Consider the following 22,441-nt stretch of genomic DNA (forward strand, 5'->3'; position numbering starts at 1 on the left):
AGATTATAGTTAAGCAAATATTCACTCTCCTCCCTACCTTTCCCACACTGGAGAAGTAAATTTTCCCAACCTGTTGATGTTGGGCTTGGCCCTATAACTTGCTTTGGCCTCATGGTGGGTGAGGTGTCCTTCCCTGCCTGCACTTGGATCTTGGGCCTAGTTGTGTGATTTGCTTTGACCAAGACTTAAAGAAAAGGCTTAAAGTGTCTTGCTGGAGTTGTGCTTGTCTTCTTGTGCTTCCAATTTTTCGATGAGAATAATATGTCTGGGTAGCTACTGTGTCTAAGGAGGATGGAGGGAGGTGGAGCAGACCTGAATCCAACCTGCAGCTGAGTCCAGCCTAAATCAGCCAAGCCATTGCTAACCTGCTGATTTATGAGTGAGAAACAAAAATGCTTATTGTTGGATGTCACTGAGTTTTAGGGTGGTTTATTATACAGAATTATTGAATATAACTGATGGGTACAATGCCCTGTTCCCTCAGGTTACTCAGTATTAGCTATCCTGCAAGAAGAATACCTAATCCTAAGTAAAGCATTCTGTCTGCTTCCAATTTATCTCAAGGAAAGACTAATTTTTGTTCTACAGCTACAGATAAACTTGTATGATTTGGACCCTTTCCCCCAAATGCTCCTACTATTGAAGATGAGAAAATAGCTACATCTGGTATTTCTGTGATTACCAAGAATATCAAGTTCCATGAAATTTGGCTTACCAAATCCTAAAAGCCTTATCAAAATATTTTCTTTAGAGCTTCTTCTCTCTCCGGATTAATTCCTTATTAGCAAATGATGACTCTACTGTCTGTCTTCTGGTGAGGAGCATGCTCCCAGGAACTAGATGGCTGCAGCTCTTTCTGATATAAACCATTCCAAAATTATTCAGAAAGGGCATTCCTGGAATATATAATTATAGAATATGGCGAAGATAACTTAAAAACAAAGTTTGGAAGCAGATATCTAAAATTGTTGTCATTTGCCTGCAATGATGCGGTGGGAACTGTGAAGGTTATAGTCTTCCTGTCTGGACAATCCCCTCAATGATTTTTTTCCCCCAGCTACTGCCATTTCCTCCTCCCAGCCTCTAGAGCCGGGAGCACAAGTTGTGCAATTACTACCTTTGTAATACTCATATACAGCCCCATTAACACTTTTTATGGATGTGCTATACCCAGCAGATTTCTCTTTTCATGTTTATATTCTCGTCAGCTGAGGCTTCCATAAAAAACATCAGAGACTGGGTGGCTTAAACAACAGACGTTTTTTTCTTACAGTTCTGGAGGCTGGAAGTCCAAGATCAAGGTGTCAACAGAGTTCGTTCTAGTGAAGTATCTCTTCCTGGCTTGCAGATGGGTGCCTTCTCGCTGTCCTCACAAAGCCCTTCCTCTGTAAGGGTGTGGAGAGAGATTGCTCTTTGGTGTCTCTCCTTATCAGGACACTAATTCTATTAGATCAGAGCCCCACCCCTATGCCCTCATTTTAACTTAATTACCCCCCTAAATGTCCCATCACGAAATATAGTCACATTTGGAGTTAGGGGTTTAACACAGAAAGTTTAGGGGACACAATTCAGTCTATAGCAATACCCAAGCACAGGAAATAGTTAAGAAAAAAAAGAGAGGACACAGAAGTCAGGGGATGTGGAGTCTTGTGTGGCTTCATGTGTAGAGACCACGTCTGGCTCAGTGTGAGGAACTGTACAAAGACACAGGAAAGGGAAAGGGGTGGTCACTGCAGCACCTGCCAGACTAGCTATGATTTAAAATCTGACTTGGAAGAAAACCATCAGGCATGTCAGTAAGGCTGCCTCTAACCTGTCAAAATTATATGTTTACAGCTCTCCAAAGAGGCTGTGAGTTAGACCAGGCAAATGCTGAATGATGGTTCAGCTGGTCACCATTATGGTAGCCATCTGCTTTGTTAGCCATGGCATTTGGCTAATAAAACATGGGAAACCAAGCAGGAAGGAGCCTTGAGGATGGAAGCAAGAATGGAAAATTCCCTTGATTTCCTAATGTTTTGCTTTGTGATTTTTATTTACTCTTGCCTCAAATATTAACGTGCATGTCTCAGTCTCAGAGAGGGCTTTTTTAGTCTCTCTGGTCAAGTCCTTTTAGCACTGGTCAAGTCCTCCTGTAGCACTGCATTCTTACAACTAGTTGTCACTTACATTGAGGGTAGTGAGATGATTGCTCATGACGTTAGCTGTTCAACATCTGACTCATCTTCATAAATGTAAGCCCGACAAGGGCAGGTCTATGTGTGTCTCATTCACCGTTGTATCCTTAGTGCTTGCATAATATTGTCCTAGAGGGGGTGTTCAGAAATATGTGTTGAATGAATGTACAAATGGAGGAATGAGGAGGAGTAGCCTATTTCCTTCCCCAACATGTGCTTGTGAGTTAATGGATAGAATAGGTTGTTAAACCCCACTCTCTGAAAATCCTTTCTCCATCTTCCTCCATACCAGCTTTCCGTTTCCAGAAACCTTCAATTGTTATGAGGTCTGGATGTTTGCCTGGTCTGCTCCTTCAAGGGAGGGCCAATCTTTCCCTGAATATTGATGCTTGCTCTTAGAAATCACTTGCCCTAAATATACTAAAGGCTTTGGTAGAATGGAAAGAGTATAGGCAGTTGAGCTGGAAGAGACCTCCATTGGAATTTTATTTTTGTCACTTGGTGTGTATGAACTTGGACTATTTAAGCAATCTGTTTTCTTAACTGAACATGAGTTTGCTGTGAGGATAAATGCAATAGCATAAGGAATAGTGCTTTGAGAGCAGTGAAATTCTTGTAGAAATGTTTGTTATTTTAAGTGGAAGTGGTAAAAGTACCTCCTTTGATTGACTAGAACAGGCTTGGGAAGCTCTCATATCAACACCATTATATACTCTTTTTTTTTTTTTTTTCTCATTAAACTTTTTAAATGGGTCTCAAAATTTTGTGACAAAGTTTTGGCTAAGTTGTTTCCATTAAAAAGTACTGATTTTAAAAACTAATAACTTAAAACTGTCACTCACAAAAAAGAAAGCCAAAGTGGTCCACAAAACATTCTCCTTTCTGAATGTTTTACGATGCATTGTTATCTTTAACCAGTCTTTTACTACTAAACTTAAGTGTCCAATTGAAACAAACAGTTCTGAGACCATTCTTCCACTACTGATTAAGACTGGGGTGGCAGGTACTTGGATTAATATTCATTTAGCCTTCTAAGCTTTCTAGGCAGACTTGGCGACCTTGCCAGCTCCAGCAGCCTTCTTGTCCACTGCTTTTATGACACCCACGACAACTGCCTGTCTCATATCACAAACAGCAAAGCGACACAGAGGTGGATGGTCTGAGAAGCTCTTAACACACACGGGCTTGGCAGAAACCATATCAACAATGGCATCACCAGACTTCAAGAATTTGGGGGCCGGGCGCGGTGGCTCACGCCTGTAATCCCAGCACTTTGGGAGGCCGAGACGGGCGGATCACGAGGTCAGGAGATCGAGACCATCCTGACTAACACGGTGAAACGCTGTCTCTACTAAACATACCAAAAAAAAAAAAAAAAAAAAAAAAAAAATTAGCTGGGCGAGGTGGCGGACGCCTGTAGTCTCAGCTACTCGGGAGGCTGAGGCAGGAGAATGGCGGGAACCCGGGAGGCGGAGCTTGCAGTGAGTGGAGATTGCACCACTGCACTCCAGCCTGGGCGACAGAGCGAGACTCCGTCTCAAAAAAAAAAAAAAAAAAAAAAGAATTTGGGGCTCATCTTCTAGCTTTTTACCAGAATGGCGATCAATCTTTTGCTTCAGCTCAGCAAACTTGCAAGCAATGTGAGCATGTGGCAATCCAGTACAGGGACATAACCAGGGCTGATTTGGCCTGGATGGTCCAGGATAATCATCTGAGCAGTGAAGCCAGCTGCTTCCATTGGTGGGTCTTTTTTGCTGTCACCAGCAACGTTGCCACCACAAAGATCCTTGACAGACACATTCTTGACATTGAAGCCCACATTATCCCCAAGAAGAGCTTCACTCAAAGCATCGTGATGCATTTCAACAGATTTCACTTCAGTTGTAATGTTGACTGGAGCAAAGGTGACCACCATACAGGGTTTGAGAACACCAGTCTCCACTTGGCCAATAGAAACAGTACCAATACCACCAATTTTGTAGACATCCTGGAGAAGCAGGGCTTGTCAGCTGGATGAGTTGGTGGCAGGATGCAGTCCAGAGCCTCAAGCAGCGTGGTTCCACTGGCATTGCCATCCTTACAGGTGGCTTTCCATCCCTTGAACCAAGGCGTGTTAGTACTTGGCTCCAACATGTTGTCACCATTCCAATCAGAAACTGGCACAAATGCTACTGTGTCGGGGTTTTAGCCAATTTTCTTAATGTAAGTGCTGACTTCCTTAATGATTTCCTCATATCTCTACTGGCTATAGGGTGGCTCGGTGGAATCCATTTTGTTAACACCAACAATTAGTTCTTTCACACCCAGTGCATAAGCCAGAAGGGCAGGCTCTCAGGTCTGCCCATTCTTGGAGATACCAACCTCAAACTCACCAACACCAGCAGCAACTATTAGGACAGTACAGTCAGCCTAAGATGTCCCTGTAATCATATTTTTGATGAAATCTCTGTGTCCTGGGGCATCAATGATAGTCCCATAGTACTTGCTAGTCTCAAATTTCCACAAGGAGATATGAATGGTGATACCACGTTCACGCTCAGCTTTCAGTTTATCCAAGACCCAGGCATACTTGAAGGAGCCCTTTCCCATCTCAGCAGCCTCCTCAAATTTTCAATGGTTCTTTTGTCGATGCCACTGCATTTATAGATCAGATGGCCAGTAGTGGTGGACTTGCCCGAACCTATGTGTCCAATGATGACAATGTTGATATAAGTCTTTGCCTTTCCCATTTCGGCTTTTAGGGGTAGTGTTCGTGACACCTGTGTTCTGGTGGCAAACCCGTTGCGAAAAAGCCCTATATGCTCTTTTACATGGTTTTATTGTATCAGCTAAAGGGCTGCTGATCTCCAAATCTGATGAAACTGCCTAATTTGGCTCGGTTTTCAATGACAATAGTGAAACATACTGAATAATGTGGAAAATACATCATTGAGGAATCATGCAGATGAATGGAAGTCATTAACTCAATTAAGACGTGCCTGCTCTGAGAATATGGTATCACAGCAGTCTATCTGGATGTATTAATGGCAAGATAAATATTTTCTGCATCTGAAATCTACTCATATCTGTTGTTTTTCTAAATATACGATTTTTTTTTGATGCTGATCAGAAGATCTGATTCTTCCTTCTATAGTAGTGGAATGCCTAATTTAGGAGTTTTGTGCAATGGAACATTCATGAGCTTTGAAGTTACAACTGTGAAGTTTGATCGCTGCTTTTGTGACCCATCAGCTGCCTACTCTCCTTGACTCTCAGGTGTCATTGAAGATTAGATGAGATACACCAATGCAGAGCTCAGCAAATGATAATTTCCTTCCTTCTCTCCCTCTCCTTTTCTTTCTTTCTTTTTTCTTTTCTTTTCCTTCCTTTCTTCCTTCCTTCCTTCCTTCCTTCCTTCCTTCCTTCCTTTTTTCCTTCCTTCCTTCCTTCTTTCTTTTCTTTTCTTCCTTCCTTCCTTCCTTCCTTCCTTCCTTCCTTCCTTCCTTCCTTCCTTCCTTTCTTCCTTTCTTTCTTTCTTTCTTTTTCTTTCTTTCTTTCTTTCTTTCTTTCTTTCTTTCTTTCTTTCTTTCTTTCTTTCTTTCTTTCTTTCTTTCTTTCTTTCTTTCTTTTTAGATGGATTCTTGGTCCTTTTCTTTCTTTGCGAAGAGCTACAGGTTGTAAAACATTTCCTGAAGTCTCTGAAGTCTATTTTAGGGGTGTATGTAGGACTAGAGTATGAATTTATTCTGACTCGACTCTATTTCTCTGTTACTCTGTATTGTTGAAGAACCAAAAAAATTGCTTTCTGAAGAATGCCTGTTTGAGTTCTGGGGTTAAACAGTGAAATATATATATTTCTACTTGTTCAGCAAGAAGGGGAGTCAGAAGGCTAATATGTGGAAATAAGTGCCCCATGAATGATTCTTATCATTTAGACCAATTAGTGTTCTATGATTATCATGAAACTGGCAGAATGCAGCACTCAAAAATCACTAGACAGATTAGAGAAGCACAGGCATGAACGGGACAGAAAGGGGTTAGTGAGAGTTCATGAATGAATAGCAAGTAGATACATTTAATGCATTTATGTGCCAAAATCCAACAGTAAAAATACATTCTGCAAAATTTCTTTCTAAAAGTGAGGCATTTAGTCAATGGGGGGAAATGGCCCTTATGGTTTTAATTAGCTTTGATTCATGCAAATTTTACTATCAGCCTTGAGCAGATCTAAGGAGGTGGACCTTTGAAGTTGCTGTTGAGTTCCTTCTGTTGACGGTGTTGAATTAGAATTCTGGAGGAGCCAATGAAAATAACATGCAAACATTATGGCCATTTGTTATCATTATAAAATGTGATAATGTCATTGCTGACTTACAAAGATGATGACCTGAAAGGCCGTGACATTATGACATTACATTTTATCAATAATGAAAAATTGCTGCCTTTGCATGGTGGTTGGTGAGCTCAGGCGACCATGGAAGGAGGCTGTAAGCCTTTTTGTTTATTCTAGATTGAAAACGGAAACAAATCAGCAGTTAGAGATTTATTAGGTCACCAAAGGAAAAAATGGCATCTTGTCTTACCCTATCTGTGGGGAAAGCAGGAGGACCTCACTGACCCACGGGGTTTAATATTCATTAGCAAGAGGCTTGCTTGCAAGTCACTTAAATGGTGGTGAAGTCTGCCTTAATAACAGGATTTAAGGCTTGAGGGAAAATGTGCTGCCCAAAGAAGCTGTGATGTGTGAGCATCAACAGACAGTGTGCCTTTTTGGGAAGGGACCTGACAGATGGGCTGTCATTCCATGAATAGGGCACAGCTGATGTTAAGGCGTCAATTAGCTTATTAGCTTGTTGTTCTTAGATTGGAACTAGGAAATAACTTTCATGACTGCTGAAACTATTCATGCACTATTCTTCAACATTTAGAGGACACGATGGAGGTGAAAGAGTCATCCAAGATCATTCTAAACCTCACGTAGCACAGCCATGCTTTTCTGACCATGAGCAGTCATAAATCCGGTACCTGTGGATGAGCTAAAAAAAACCTTGAGCCCGAATGCCATGCTGAAAGGCCCACAAAAGCTGTGGCTTCTAAAGCCTCCCTAATAACTCATGCAGAGATTGAGGCTTTTGTAAGTCTTAGAAAAGATAATTTTCACAAAATATGAGGAAGGGGCAAGGTGGCAACTCATCTATCCTGTTTTTCCCCCTTGCATTTGTTCTATCAGAGAGCTGTAAAGAGTGTGCAACATATATAAAATTCTGAGTCTAGGTCCTAATATAAAAACTTGAAAGGAATGTAAAATCTTTAGATTTGAGGTGTAAAATAGATTTTCTTCCCTTTTCTCTTTTATGCAGGTGTTTCATGGCAGACACATAAAATACCTATTTATTCGTCGCATTTTATTTCCCTTTCACCTTATGCTTCTGCTTAGGTTTAGGGGAGTTCATGTCAATTTCAGTTTCTCTGGGGGCAATAAATTGACCAACCTGGGTTTTGGCTCACCCAAGGGAACATTTCCATCTACCTCCTCTGGTGCAGTTCCTGAGGTGGATGCATGCGTGTGTGTGTGTGCACGTGTGCCTGTGGGCATTGCCCTCTGTCCAGCCTTGAGTACTGTTTTAGAGGTTGTGTTTCTAAGCAGCAGAATACTCTCCCTGTCCTGGTGCTTGTCTGACTGCCTACCTCCCTGAGGGAGATCTAGCTTAGCCTTCCAGCTGAGGCTTGCCTGGTTTGAGTCTGCAGTGCCAGTCACTCTGATCTTTCACTGGCGGGCAGCTCTTCTCAAGGCCTCTTGGCTGTGTTGACTCCCACCCATCCTACAAATCTCAGCTGAAGCCTCACCTTGAGCTACTACTATAAGAATCGCTGCTAGAAATAAACCTCAGGTAGCTCCCTGACCAATCCTCAAACACCTAGGGAAACCCAGAGCATTCTTTCCATGACCTAACAAGAAGCAGTGGTTCTCAAAGTGTGGTCTCTAGATCAGCAGCATCAGCGTTACTTGGGAACTTGCCAGAAAAGCAAAATCAGTAACTCTGATGTAGGGCCCAGCAATCTGTGTTTGAACAGTCGCTCCAGGTCATTCCAATGCAAGCTCTAGTTTGAGAGCCACTAGCTGCAGGGAATGTTTGAAGTTTTTCTTGCCCTCACGGCATTAATGGGACAACTCTTAAGTAGCAATCTATGCATTAAAAATAAATGTGTTTCATTTTCTTACTGTTCAATTATGAGTTTCATGTCCTTTCCTTCTAAAAAATCCTGGAAGCAGGGGTAAGGCCGCATTCAGTCTGGCTTGCTTTTTTTGTTTTACTTCAACCAGGTAGGGCCTTGTACAAAGAGAAATGGTTATTTGATATAACATAATTCGAAAAGCCACAAGAGTATTTCTCTTTTCTTGCAGAAAGGTGCTGCCTGACGTTCAATCTTTGACGATGAATCCCCCTGGTTTAAGATAGCATTAGATGAAAAATATCCCTGGGAGGGGTAACACGTTAACCTATCAGTGAAGTATACTTTTATTAAGAATGGGTTTGAGGCAAACCCCTGGTATTCCAGGATTTACTATTCTAAGCTTCGATGATTTGCAAGTAATCTAAAAAATTTATGACATTTAGAAAGCGTACCGTTTGCTGTGGAAACCAATCATATCCCTGGTGGGTGAGCCTAAGAGATGACCCAGAATCTTTATCTTAAGGCAGCTTAAAAAAATCTTTGTCATTTTGTTGTTAAAAAAAGGGAGAGAGAGGATAAAATGGCATAGGCCTAATGGGGTTGTTATGAAGATTAAATAAATTAATCCATGTACTCCATTTTACATAAGACCAGATAAGTACATCATATATGTGAAATATGATGATGACAATTGTCTCCTTGTTCCTTTAGAATTAACTCTTGTTATAGTTTACTACTGTCTTATTTGAGAAAATGGAATTTTCAAATTAGCTATTAGATGTATACATTTAAGGAGTCCAGGCTTTGAGGTGGCCCCAGATCTTCTCAAAACCCACTGTGGATTCTGGCTGGCTGCTAGTTTGAACAGGCAGGGGGAGGACAGGGCAGTCTGGGTACCTGGGGAGTGGGAGAGGGGTGGGGAGTTGCCAGAAGGGAGGGGCAGCCCTGAAATGGGCAGTGAAACAAAGGGAGTGTTTGTGCTGAAGAGAAATTTTGCCAGAGTGAGGTAGTATTCCCATTTTTTTTCCAGGAAGGGCTCAAGTGGCCATTTTCCATGCTATCAGCAAATAAAGTTTTGGTAGAAGGTGGTATCAGATGAGAGGTTTGTGTAAAACCAAGCACAAAGTCCAGAATTACAGGCTGACGTTTTTGGAGTGGGGGCCCAAACAAGAAATTTTTCTGCACGATATAGTTAAACACCCGGGTTGCACGGATCTCTTTTTAACAGCCACAGAATTCTTTTAGTGATGCTTAAGGATGACTTCCTTCCTGGTGGGAGTAGAATCCCAGGATGTCTGCCAAGATGTATTACTTAATGTTCTCTGTTTCTCAAAGGTTCAGTAAGCAAAAGGGGTTATTCTGAGCAAGCTGCTGGGACGATGACAGGAACAAACACCTCAATGTATAAATTTGAGACCTTTCACCTCTCAGCTGTCAAATTTCAATATTTCTGGTCACAATGTTAACTGCGCTCCAGTGTCCGTTTCAGAGAACTCTGATGGAAAAATCAAAGTTTGCTTTTATATTTACACACTGTTAGTAAGTTGTTAAAAGAAGAATAAAGCAAGGTGACTGCTAGCCATATTTTGTATTCATGGCTTTACAGCTTCAGCATAATAAACCAGAATCTGTGTTTTCTCTGTAACTTATAATGCATGCTCCAAATGACTTAGTGTTATTGCCAGCTCTATATTCCCTACCTTTTAAGAATGATAAACACAGCATGTTGAAGGTAAAGTTTAAAACCAGGGTTATGAAGGAGGTAGGGAAATAGGGGCTAAAACAGGACTTTTAAGATCTTTCCATTTAAAACCAAATGTGTGGGTGTACATGAAGGACACGGTATGAGTCCGCATAGTTTATCTCGCATTCCTTCTTACAAACATGTGTATAATAACCTAATGCATACTCCTGGGATAGAAAACAGGGACTTCGTATTCTGTTACGTGGGGGCATTATTACCTTTTGGCAGCAGTGGTGTGTTTTGTTTTGCCCTGTGCAATTCTGTAGACAGATCTTCCATCACGATGACCTTTCTGACAGCAGATGGGTGGGGGAAAAATGGTTTGAGGAAACCATTTTCCTTTCATGCAGCAAGCGATAATTACTTGAAGTGTGTGACAACGATGGAGTGGGCAGGCTTACCCAAGGACCCATACTGGAAACTTCCTTTGATTCTAGCTCTCCTTTTATTCTGTCAGTACACTTGTGCAGAATAGAATGTTTAAATTTTCTTTTTAGAAATCTGTGATGCTTGGGAACTCTTTGATTCCACAGATATTTTTACATATCTTTCAGGGATTCTCTCAACCAGACTGACTTGGGCCCAGGTGAGCTCTGTGTATATCCATTTTATGTGTTTCTCTGCCCTGCTGGGCGCTGCAGCCATAGCACCATGGAAAGGGCCACCGTGGGCCACTGCAGAGAGAGTGGACAGTGACAAAGGAAGCTGTGCTCCCTGTCAGTACATGCATCAGAGGATGTGAGGAACATGAGTAATGACCACGCACTGCCTGGGCCCAGGGAAATGAAGTTTCCACATCCACGCCTAGTGGAACATTTGCCTATTGGCATAGAAATGTTTCGTTTCTTTATGGAAGTCCATTTCAAATACTGGTAAATTAAACTTTTAGAGCAAAAATCAATGCAAAAATATGTCCCAATTTGTGACAGTGGAGATTACCCATGCACATCATATGTCTCATAGAGAGAACAGTGATGGGGACAAGGTCTGAGGAAGTATCCTGCTTTTGCGGTGCTCGTGTTCTCTTTTGAATGTAAACAGTAGTTTCTGATAAGGATATTGTATTAGTCCATTTTCACCCTTCTGATAAAGACATACCAAAGACTGGGTAATTTGCAAAGAAAAAGAGGTTTAATGGACTCACAGTTTCACACGGCTGGGGAGGCCTCAAAATCATGGTGGAAGGCAAAAGGAACATCTTACAAGGTGGCAGGCAAGAAAGAGAATGAGAACCAAGCAAAAGGGGTTTCCCCTTATAAAACCATCAGATCTCATGAGACTTATTTACTACCACCAGAACAGTATGGGGGAAACTGCCCCATCATTCAATTATCTCCCACTGGGCACCTCCCACAACACGTGGGAATTGTGGAAGCTATAAACCAAGATGAGATTTGGGTGGAGACACAGCTAAACCATATCAGATATCATGAGATTAAAGCATGTCCTCTCTTTTCTAACCCATGAAATACTTTTTAGTCAGCACTGCAGTCTGCTTGGTGTATAACTTCTACCACACAAATGACTTGCCATTCACAATAGTCCATGATACCTTCTTTGCTTATATTAATGTTTCTTGGGGACACATACTATTTCCTTGATGAGACTGAAAACTTCTCGATGGCACAGCCTGCTTATGGTGTTATAAACAGAGCTTCATGTTTCTGTGGATCTTCCAAAGCACTCCTGTCACCTTTTGCTTCGACTTCTGCCTCCGCTTGTCTCTGTGTCCCCACTCAGTGTTTTGCATCCTGAAGCTTCTGTCTTCTGTTAGGCCCATATTGCTCTACCTGGCAATAAAAGTGCCGTTGCCAAAAGCACTATCAATGGAAGATATTACATATCAGAGACTTGGACTGATGGTTTTGAGGACTCTAAGGAGAGGGGCATCGCTGCATGGACAAGTATAAGCATTAAGTAAATATGGCCAGCATTACTGACCTGGAATTCTCCAGCCTTCTTCATACCAGGAATTTTCTTTGGCCATTTTTTCTTTCAGTGCCTGCCTACTGCTAGACAATTTTCCATTTAGGCCACTCATGTCCTTGCTCCTCTTTTCCCAGGTCCAGGGCCCTCCATCCCCCTGTCTCTTGGGATGCTCCAGACTAATTGGAAAGGAAAAACTCAATTACTTTATTACGTAGAGCAAATTAGCCCTTATTGTCTCCCAATAAGCCTCAGTCAATAAATGTGGATGTAAATGTTTTCAATACTTGTGGAGGTAATATTTTGAGGCAGGAGAGCATTGTGATAGAGACCCTGCTCCACTAAGCTGAAAGCTCCACCTGCTTCTTCAATATCTAAACTATTCCAGCTGAATTTCTCACCTCACTATTTTACTTAGCCAAAGATTTAGGAGTTGCAGCAAAGTGATACTGGACTATCCTATGACTTTTTCCTCTTTATGCACAAAGTTCAGCAAAGAAGGGAGTAAGAAGGCATGCTTTCTGAGTTGAAAGGATAAGGAAGAGGTAGACCATTTGACAAGAAGGGATTATTCTGATTTCTAATATATGTGGACATGCACATGCATATACCATGGAACCTGTCTTATCCAACTTCCATGTAACCTACTTCTCCATTCCGTTTAAAAAACATACTGACTGGGCTCAAGGTGCATTGAACACCCACAGTCAGGAGGTTACTTTCTGGCGCCCAGGGCACGTGTACCAGGTGAATTGACGCTTACAAAACCAGTTGGGTTTGTTCCCAAACTGTTTACGACACTTGTACTTGCTATTGTAATTACATAATTTAATTAAATATTACATAAATTGAGGAAACATGAATTTAAAAATGAAAGAAAATTGGTTCTGCTAAAACTAATTTGAATTCTCTGAAAAGGCTGGGTAAAACCAAGTCTCTAGAATTTTTGCTATTATATGAGATATGGATGAGATGACTATAAATAAGTGGGAAAAGCTAAAAAAGTCTACAAATTAGATGCCTTGTCAGTACTTTTAAGTTTTCATTCTGCTTTAAAGAAATGGAAACTGAGATTTGTTGAGGCATTATGTGGGCCTTGTGTACATAAACAAGACTTTACAGAACCCCAATTAGAGGACCCACACTTAGGCCTTGGCTTTATTTACATCAAAAGATTAACAAATGAGTATATGGTTGCGTATGTTTCAAGACGAAATAGCAAAGTTTAAGGTATAACTCTGTTACTATTTTTATTTCATTTCTAACCAACTCTTTCAAATAGTTAATCAACTGTGGGGTTACTGTAATGCTGAGAGGGCTTCAACTCTACGTGCACATACAGACATGGGTAGAACCTTGGTGTGCACTTGGCATTAACCCTCAGACTACCTCACCAGAGTATCAGTGGGATTTCTAGACATGAACATCCAGAGAACTTGTCTTTGTTCTTCTGCTTATGTGTCTTGATGTCTCAGGCTGACCTTGGCCTTGCTCTGATCCAGATGCCTTTAGCCACATCCCTGGCCCATGTTAAACTGGTCACTCTTGTATTAGAGCTAGCACACCAACAATGGAGAACACTCAGTGACTATACTGGAAATTACTCCAAATTTAATCTTTAAGGGACAGACTTTAGGCTTATGCTACACAGGCTTATAAACTACATTCTTAGCCTCTAAGCTATGTGTGTGCTTAATTGCCACCTGTGAAATTCATACAAATGTAAGAAAGGTGACTTTCCTTTAATGTTAACAAAGAGTTGTTGGTAAATCTCTTCAAGGACTCGGGATGAGGGGCTTTACAGATTTTTTTTTTCATTCGATTTTTTTTTGGGGGGATATGAAGTGGTTGTTTATTGTGTTTTAAATTTTTTTTTAAATTTTCATTTTTCCATACGTTATTGGCATACAGGTGGTATTTGGTTACATGAGTGCGTTCTTTAGTGGTGATCTGTGAGATTTTGGTATGCACTGCACCATATTTGTAGTCTTTCATCCCTCGCCCTCTCCCACTCTTCCTCCTAATTTCCCAGTATTCATTATATCATTCTTGATTATAAAAGGAAAAGAAAGTGTTGAGGAGGAAACTCTGATGGGTGCTTGGGGTAAAGAGGAGACCTCTAGGAGCCTGCTGAAGGCAGGTCATCTGTTCCGCATGAGAAGAGAGGAATAGGCTGTTTGTTGCTCTAGGGAGATAATGGAGTAAGAGAACGGAAGGGAGTGGAGGCCATGAGAGACTGGCTGGTAGGCTGTAAGTTCTCTGATGTGACCCCTTCCTCTGACCCCACCCCAAAATCTCCAGTAAGAGGAACTCACTAAATGCTTGGCTTTGAGTGAATTGTGTGCGTATGCATACACTGGCTTTGTGAAAACTTATTTCTGGGCTGAGATTGGCAGTGAAATTGACACAAAGTAAGAACTGAGGAAGCGTGTGCTGCTGGTGCATGGAGGCAGAGTGATGCTTGGCAGAAAGGCTTGGGAACTCCAGAAGGCCACAGGGAGAGCTCAGGACACCAGGAGGCATGAAACTGAGGTTGGTTTAAGTGTAACTGGCTTTCTGAGGGACAGGGGCATTCTTAAGCACCTGGCATAGAGATGAGCGTATACTGACTACTACAGAGATATATATTTTTAAAGAATAAGTCTTTGGGTCAATGGAGAAAGTGATCTGGGTCAGAGTCCCTCTGTGATTCAAGTTAGGCCTATTATCAGTTAGATGGCAAATGAATGAAGTTTCAAGGTATGGTTCTAGGGACAGGTGCCAACCTGGTGGAGAAGCCAGTGGTGCCAGCTCAACCTCTCTACCCTCTAAAGGTGTTGTCATCTCCTTGAACTGTTAAGCCAAGGTCAACATGCCCCCAGGGCAGCCTGTCCTGGCTGTTCCAGGCACCTTGAAGCACTTCACCAAGTTTTAGAAGATAATTTTTCAAATATATATAAAATTGAGATTAGTGTTGGCTTTTCTACATTTAGCAGAACAGCTCAACTTTCTTGATGACTCTTCCCTATTGGCTGGTAAGAAGTGAAGCTAGCACTTCTATTGAAGAACTGACTTCAGTGAGCCAAAGCTGAGGCATTGTCACCTAGGAGAAGCCTTTTCTAAGACCATTGAGTGACAGACGCCCCAAAGTAGATTCATGGGTCATAGAGTACTGGAGCTGCAAAGATACTTAGGTGAGGTTTCCTCTTCTGTGCTCCCCGCAGTTTTTGTTCTCGTTTCTTTATTGCAATCATCACATCATATTATATGTAATTATCAGAGCCATTTGTCTCAATTTATTGGAAGTCCATTGAGAACAGTGACCAAATTGTATTCATCTTTTTAATCATCAGTACTTTGGACAGGGGCTTAGACTGTGAAACATGCTTATTAAAATGTAGTGGAATGAATGAAGGATAGATGAACATGGTCTTCTTATTTTCAGATGAGGACACTAGAACTTTCCCAAGGACGCAGAGCGAGTTGGTGGCAGAGTTAGAACCAGAAAACTTTTCCAATTTTAGCATTCTTTCTTATATTTTCTCCTTTCAAGAAATTTCCTTGGGATGGGGTCCATGCCTTACAAGTGCACTGAGTAGCACCTAGTATAATTTAGGATGTTTCTGAAGAGGTAGGACCACTTGTTGCCTAGGCAACTGGAGAAATGTAGGAAGGTGGCAATTGTCTGTTGGCAACAATGGCCTCAGCCAAGAATCTGAAAAGTGGCTCTTTTTGCTCATCCCTGAACAACAACCTTGAGGGAGAAGTGTGTTAAGAGATAAAATTCAGGCCGGGCGCGGTGGCTCAAGCCTGTAATCCCAGCACTTTGGGAGGCCGAGACGGGCGGATCACGAGGTCAGGAGATCAAGACCATCTTGGCTAACACGGTGAAACCCCGTCTCTACTAAAAAGTACAAAAAACTAGCCGGGCGAGGTGGCGGGCGCCTGTAGTCCCAGCTACTCCGGAGGCTGAGGCAGGAGAATGGCGTGAACCCAGGAGGCGGAGCTTGCGGTGAGCAGAGATCCGGCCACTGCACTCCAGCCTGGGTGACAGAGCCAGACTCCGCCTCAAAAAAAAAAAAAAAAAAAAAGAGATAAAATTCAGCCAGGCACAGTGGCTCATGCCTGTCATTTCAGAACTCTGGGAGACTGAGGTGGAAGGATTGCTTGAGGCCAGGAGTTTGAGACCAGCCCGGGCAACATAGCAAGACCCTGCCTCTAAAACTAAAAACAAAATAAAAAAATTACCCAGGCATGGTGGCACATGCCTGTGGTTCCAGCTACTCAGAATTGAGACAAGAGGATTGCTTGAGCCTGAAAGTTCAAGGTTACAGTGAGCAATGATTGTAACACTGCACTGAAGTATGGGTGAGAGAGTAAGACCCTGTCTCTAAAAAATAAACAATAAAAAAAAGTTAAATGCTTCTCTAAAGCTGTGAAAATTTCACTCCTTCTCTAAATCAGTGAAAATTCTGGAACAATTTTTTGACATAAAGAGAGAAATTCCACTGGGGTGAAAGGCAAGGGAAGCAAGAAGCTCTCTTGCCCATGTTTGTCCCACTGGCAGGCTCTGAGGTTGCTATCAAGGCTGGTTGTCTGAGCTCTTCTAGGTGGGCACCTTGTCCCTCTTACAAGCCATTTTCTCCACAGCAACCTGAGCCATCTATTCAAAACACAAGTCCAATGTTGTTACATTTCTGTTCAAAACACTGCGATGGCTTGCTCACAATAAAAGTCAGGGTTTGACAATGGTCCACAAAGCCCTACATGGTCTAGAGGGCAGCCCTGCCTTTACACTGACAATCTCCTCTTCCTGGTGTGCTGTTTCTCCAGATAGATGCATGGTTTTCTCCCTCACTTCCTTTAAGTCTCTACTCAAACATTTCCTTCTCAGAGTCTTCCTGGATCACCTTATTTAAATAGCAGCTGCTCAGTCTGACCACCTTGTTATTCTCTATCTTACTGTACTTTATTTTTATTTAATTCATTATCTATCTATCTATCTATCTATCTATCTATCTATCTATCTATTTATCAGTCATCTATCTATCCATCCATCCATCTACGTGCTTATCCATCTGTCTATCTATCTGGTAGCTTTTCCCATTAGAGTGAAGTTTTATAAGAACAGATATTTTTGCCTCTCTTGCCATATCACTAGCACCTGGAACAGTGCCTGATCCATAGCAGTACTTAATGAGTATTTGTTGAAATAATTAAATGATTTAGATTATGTGGGTTCAGGGAATGCAAAATAATTCAATACAGCAGGTATAAGTCTATTTTGAATTGCTGTAAAGGAATATCTGAGGCTGGGTAATTTATAAAGAAAGGAGGTTTATTTGGCTCACCTTTCTGCAGGCTGTACCAGAAGCATGATGCCAGTATCTGCTTCTGGTGAGGGCTTCAGGGAGCATCCAGTCACAGCATAAAGGGAAGGGGAGCTGGCATATCACATGTGAGAGAGAGGCCAAGAGAAAGATGCCTGGCTGTTTTAAACAACCAGCTTTTGTGTGAACTTACAGAGCAAGAACTCACTCATTGCCATGGGGAGGGCAACAAATCATTCATGGAGGATCTACCTCAATGATCCAAACACATCCCACCAGGCCCCACCTCTGACACTGGGGATCACATTTCAACATGAGATCTGGAGGGGACAAACATCCAAACTATATCAGAGCCTAAGTTTAACATTTATAGAAGGGTACATCTGTGACAGAGTGCAGCATTGGGAAGTGCAGCTGTTGGCATGCACTCTGCCTACCTCTTGGCCTGGGCTCCCCTCTGAATATGAATGAGTGGGCATTGAGTAGACTGATGCATAGTTATTGTTGGGTTAAGCCCTCTCTGCAGTCATTTTTAGAGGTGGATGTCACTGAAAGCAAAGTTGAATGTCAGCTTAGCCTTAGTCTTCATAGACCAGCAGCATCTGCAGAAGATGAATGATTTACCTTCTTTTTTATTATAAGTTTTTGTACATTTTTTGGTCATTTTGGTACAAAGTGTCAGCAAAAAATTGTCACTGCTGACAATTTTCCTATACAGTGCTACGGAGATGGGTGGTTGATGCAGAGGACTTGAAGCCTCAGGATAGCCTGGAAGGAGTGGAAACGAAAGCTGGATGGAAGCAGGTTTCTGAAGAGAAGGTTACTTCAACTCTCTGCCATTCATACCTGATGGAGCTGTAGATGGGAAGGAATTGCCCAAATTCTGTCCTCCTTTCTCATTCCCTGTTTGGTTGTAGTAGACGGTTGCTCAGTTCTTTGCTGGTGGCTTCCACAGCTGTCAGGCCACGTGGCTCATTAAGTGACTGTAAAAGCTGTTGAGGATCCTTTGGAAGAGAGGGTGGGAAGACTCTGGCAGCTACAGTGCACCCACACCTCACTAGCTTATCCAGACAGACCGAGCTAGAGTTTGGGGTCAGACACAATGAGTCTTCTCTGGCATCATTACAAAGGGATCACTGATGAGTAGGTGCAGGCATTCTCATTGTCCCTTTTGCTCCCATCCCTAAAACCTCTCAAGAGTCTAGTCTTGATATTTATACAAACCTAGTTTCTAGTGCTTTGTTGAGTTCATTATACTGTCACCCATCAGTTAAATTTGGGCTTCATATGAAAACAGGGGGATATTATTAAAGGGTAGCTGAACCAGTATACTTTACGTAAGTAGTCAAAAGTCCTATCGTTCAAATTTGTTTTAGCAAACCGTGAGTCTCCAGTACTTTATAATCCAACATTGGGATGATATATGCTGATTGTTGAGGTAATTAAATTAATCCATGAGTTTTTGTTTTATTTACTTATTATATGAGTATAGTACTGTGGTAGGAATGAGTATCCTCATTTGGCAAATAGGTTTTTTGAGCCTCTTGAAACTTGCTGTATCCACCTCTGTAATAAGGTTAACTGACACAAGGTTAACCTCTGTCCATTTGTATACCTGAGAGAATACATGCACCGCATTTGTGCCTTTGTTCTTACTGCTTCTTTTTGCAGAGAATGCACTTTGTCTCTCCTTTTCTCTGGCCTCCAACAGAGATATACAAACAGTAGTTAAAATTAAATGTTTTTCAAGAGCTAGGTCAAAAACCTCCTCCTCTTGAAAGCTTTTCCCAGGATTTCAAGTTGGTTATCTGAATGAAGATACTAGGACTGGCCCTTCCTCAAGGCCTGCCAGTAATTTAACTATGTGACAAGTTAAAATCTTCAACAGACTCTTGGGTGATGACCAAGGCAGGTGTTACCTGTTAGGGTTGTCTAAGGCCAAGCAAGTAGGGTTCAAAGTAGGCTGAGTGGTTGGGCATATAGAGAGACCCAGGGATTCCCATGAGAATGTAGCTTCTTGGAGGTGTTCTTAGTACTTCCACATGGAACCATAATCTTTGAGCTCTGATAACATTTCATGTCTCCATCATAAGACATTTCAGCTTCAGGTTAATCGCTTCCCTAGTGGATCAAGACCTCCTTGAGAAAAGGCATAGTTTCTAATGTTCTTCTTTATAGTGTTTTATACATAGTGCACATTCAATGTTTGTCAGAACGTGTGTAAATATGGTTGGGATCCAATGGTCTACTGAGGTCCCATGGTGTGTTTCCCTCTTAGATGACTGAACACATCTTATGACCTGGGCTGTGTTAAAAAGACCTGGAAGCGCTAGAGCCATTGTGGAGTTGATTTTGGGTACAGTGGTGAGGCAAGCTTGCAAGGGATGATATTATCTTCCTTTTTAGAAGTCCAGCTTCTGAGGTTGTACCTTTGAGTTTGAAACTGGATTCTGAATAGGAAATGGGGGCCCATCAAGAGTGAAAAAAATCGATGATCTAATCAAGACTTAGACTCAGGACCATGAAATCAAGATTGGTTCCAAATATAACCTCCAGGCACTTTTAATGAAGTAGTTCCAATATTTTGGACAGATTTAAAGAGACTTTCTATAATAGCTAGAAAAGAATGTTCCATTTCTTTGATGACCCTGGACACCAAATCACTGAAGTTCAGATCTTCCGGGGCCCTTGCTATTCTCAAATCAGAATTCATCACTTCTTCTGTTCTTTCATACCACTTTGCAGCTCTGTTACAGCCTGCTGCATCTTCCTCCACCTCAATATTCATTTTAGCTCCTATAATTGTCCCACTTGTGTAAAGTACTGGAGGAGGACTCAGTCCAACGTGGGAGGAAATGACTTAGCCAAGGTAAAGAAGCATCTGAGACCAGAACTCACAGGTCCTTAATTTTGATTCTAATTTTCTTCTTCTTTCTTTCTAATATGGATTTCCTTGATATGCTTATTGACTCTAGGTGCTGTTCCCAAGGGTCTTAGGGTTTTAAGTAACACACACATAATTCTTTGACTTGTGACTTTGGATAAACTTCTGGGGTCATGTGTTGAAAGAGGAGGAACAGAGGAGAAACAATGCCTCTTCCTTGATAATCCCAAATGCCTAAAAAATAAAGGTAAATGACTGAGAAGTCAAATCCTAACTTTGTACAATTCTTGTTTATTTAATTAAAAGTCAGCTATTGAATACCTTACAAATAGGAATGCACTTCATTAAAAGAACTTGCTGATTTCTCAGTGCAGCAAAAGTGGTGTAATATTACATTTGTTGTTTTTATTTGCATCCTGAATAAAATATTTCTTCATGGTTAAATAGGTTCTGCCCATAGATTTTCAGAGAGGCCTGCTTCTCTGAAACGGGCTGTTATTTTGTGTGTGGGCTTTGCCCTGTAGATGAACATCTCATATCCTGTGTTCAGCTTAAGAGCAGAATGCAGAATGTATATATTTGTTTTTTGAAGATCTCCCTGGGACAGAATTGCTTCCTGAGCATATGCATTTAGCTGAAAAGATAAATGTGTGGTCAGAGGCCATTGCCCACCTCTGGTTAAGAGTTTTTGTTAATGGTGCTCCAGGTAAGGGTCCTATGTGCTTCAGCAGCTCTTATCACTACTTAAAAACTAACAGTAGTAGTTGTCCATATGGAAAAGGCAGGCTTTGTTGATGAGTACGTTTGAATGAAGATGCATGTTTATCACCCTCTCTCTTTCCCCTTCCTCTTTTAATGGCTCATTGAAGTGTATTAGCCCAGCTCTTCAAGAGCATCAATAAAGTTATTCTGGACTCTTCTCTCACTGTGGGCTCCTCCAAACCTTTGTGTGCTTTTCTGTGGGCTTGTATAATTGGATCAGACACATTGCAAAGACCGCTTGTCTTTTTTTTTTTTCCTAAAATGCAAAGTATCTTCACACTCAGACACCTGCCTACATGCATGGGTCGATTAAGCAGCAAACTGGGAGTACGACTGACAGACCACAGGGAGCAAAGCCTACTACAACACCCCATTTGGATGCATCAGGTCAGAGCACTCTAGGTAGAATTTGTGGGCTCTTGAATGCACTAAAGATACTCACTCAGGACATCTTCTTTTCCTTCCCCAGTCTCTTTCCAGAGGTGAAATTATATTTAGAGGTAAGATTATAATAGGAAAGCCTTTGAAGAAAGGCCGTCAAAACAATCATTCAGAAGGTCAAACTAAAGTAAGTAGTTCTGAATTCTAATTATTATGATAATAAAACATTTATGAAGTGCCTACTTGCTCATATCAATATGCTGTGTTATACGTCTTCTAGAAAGACTGCCCAGATCCTTGGAATTTCACATAGCCCATTACCCTCCTTTCCCCTTCCAGGAAATATCTTTACTCCTTATTATTATAAAGTCGTGATACCATCTTCTTTTATTCTCTTAGGTATCGAAACTCTTTGTTGAGACTTGTTTGGTGGTTTGGTCTGGCTTGAATTATAAATTCCTGCAAAGAAAGTTTACCTTAGGACTCAACTCCGTATTTTAGCAAGAGAATAGAATTAGCTTCCTCGAACTGATGCTTTTTCGTGCTGCAGGGCATGTGCAAATTTGATGGCAGATGACTGAACTATCAGAAAACAAGGTTCTTTGGGCACATTTGTCGTAACCTCTTTCCCTTGATACCGTCCTGATTCTCCATATACCTATTGAATTGGAGGACTGTATTTAACAGCATGTTTCAGATATGTCATGGGGCCTAATGGGGTAAGTGTCATGAACAAAAGTTGACACTAGGCCTATACTCATTTGTACAAACAAGGCCTTAGGACCAAGCCTCTGTCTTTTTGGATATTGCATAGTACTAAAACTTATGACCAAAAACTAACATTTAATGTGCTCTCTATTAAACATTGTGAACCCGGTGTGTGATGTTCCCCTTCCCGAGTCCAAGTGATCTCATTGTTCAGTTCCCACCTATGAGTGAGAACATGCGGTGTTTGGTTTTCTGTTCTTGTGATAGTTTGCTAAGAATGATGGTTTCCAGCTGCATCCATGTCCCTACAAAGGACACAAACTCATCCTTATTTATGGCTGCATAGTATTCCATGGTGTATATGTGCCACATTTTCTTAATCCAGTCTGTCACT

General features: G+C 41.5%; 1 pseudogene; it reads right to left on the minus strand.

Moving 5' to 3' along the window:
• Positions 1-3,189: 3,189 nt before the first annotated feature.
• Positions 3,190-4,906, minus strand: LOC103245599 (elongation factor 1-alpha 1-like; annotated as a pseudogene).
• Positions 4,907-22,441: the final 17,535 nt, after the last annotated feature.

Source organism: Chlorocebus sabaeus, chromosome 26 (assembly GCF_047675955.1).
Source record: "Chlorocebus sabaeus isolate Y175 chromosome 26, mChlSab1.0.hap1, whole genome shotgun sequence".
In the NCBI taxonomy this organism is placed as follows: Eukaryota; Metazoa; Chordata; class Mammalia; order Primates; family Cercopithecidae; genus Chlorocebus; species Chlorocebus sabaeus.